We start from the raw sequence: 1,677 nt of genomic DNA on the forward strand, positions 1-1,677 counted from the left end.
GACTGTCTCAGTCATTGCCTGCTAGTATAATTCACACCCCATACAAGTGTGTTTGGACACGATGTGACACCTGGCTTCCAACTCGATGCACAGGTCATGTGATTTTTCTATTGCTATCTGACTTATTTCTTTAATTTAATATATGTGTGCTGTATACATTTGCCTTCCTTGTGTGGAGCTAGTGCATGTGCAGAGCGCTTCTTATCACACCCTTTCCCCTCCCTTGGCCCTCTTCCCATCTCTGGACCTCCTCATTCCCATTCGAGAATGATCTATCTCACTACTTCCTGCTATCTTTTATTTTACTATTTATTTCTATTTTGAGTTAACGCTGTAAGAGAAACAATGTGATATTTGATCTTGTGTGTCTGTTTATTTACCTAAAATGAAGGTCTCGAGGTACATCCATTTTCCTACAAATAATTCAAGTTTACCCTTTTGTAGGGCAGATTTATGCACTATTGTGTGCAAATACCATTTTCTTTATCCCAGTCATCTGCTGATGGACGTAGGTTGCTTCCAAGACTTAGCTCTTGTGCATTATGCTGCTGAAAACAAGGACATGCATGAGTCACTGTAATTGTGAAGAACTCCTAGACTTGATTACTTCTTTTGTGGTACTTCCCAAGGGTGTGTAGACTGCTAGCTGAGTAGACATTTGCTCTTTCCAGCAAGTTTAATTTGATGGATAAAAGCCAGACAAATGCCCACCTAACGTGACTCACAGTGTTAACGGGTAACAATCCTTGCTGGAAATCAGGCCAATCATCCCTAATGATCACCACTTGGCCATCTGCATGACATTTCCGTGCACCCCCCGGCTTGCTTTCATCATGCAGACAAGATGACTGAGGGAAGATGTCCCAAAACTCTCATCCCTGCAGAAAAATTTGGGCTGATTTCCTCTTTGTGGGTTGCCCACCAGGAAGAGTAAGTACTCAAATAGGAAAAGGCTTATTGTTTCTTGCAAGAGGAGCAGCACATCTATCAGATGTGGCTGTGACCTGTAGCTTGGTCCGAGATATCCTTTGGCTCTGTGCAGTAGACATGTTCTCAGCGCAGATGAAAGCCTAGGTCAGGAAGGATTCAGCCCACTGTCGCTGTGACACACACACACACACACACACACACACACACACACATCACACTGGCTAAGGGTCAAGGTCACTCTTCAGAGCTCTGCTGTCCACAGAGAAACAGCCTCCTGCATCGCTGAGCTGAGCTGAATCACCAAGGGTTTGACCTCAGGGCTGAGTCTGCCCACAGCTCTGCTTTCAGTGTCTCCTCTGAGGCATGTGAGGATTTCGCTTTTGAATATTTTTCATTGTGGAAGTCTTGGATCAAGAGGAATGTCTGGATGAAGACCAATAGCAAATGGGTATAGCAACGGAGCCTACTGGTTGTGTCCCGTGCTTAGGCTTGGCCCTCTAGGCTTCTTTGTTTCTTTTCTCCCTGGGATGATTTGGTCAGGGGACTCTCTGGAGATGGCCACACAGAAAATGTGTTCAGGACTGGCCAAATAGCTCAGTGGATTAAAGAGCCTGCAAGCAGGTGCAGGGGCTGGGGGCTTACTCCCCGGGCCGGCCATGCCAGCCCCACCCTCAGGGCACACTGAGATGGCAATTGAGACTGGGCATGGTGGTGCGCACCTGTAATCCCAGCTCTTGGGAGGCTGTA

This window comes from Octodon degus, unplaced genomic scaffold (assembly GCF_000260255.1).
Source record: "Octodon degus isolate 3935 unplaced genomic scaffold, OctDeg1.0 scaffold00039, whole genome shotgun sequence".
NCBI classification, from domain to species: domain Eukaryota; kingdom Metazoa; phylum Chordata; class Mammalia; order Rodentia; family Octodontidae; genus Octodon; species Octodon degus.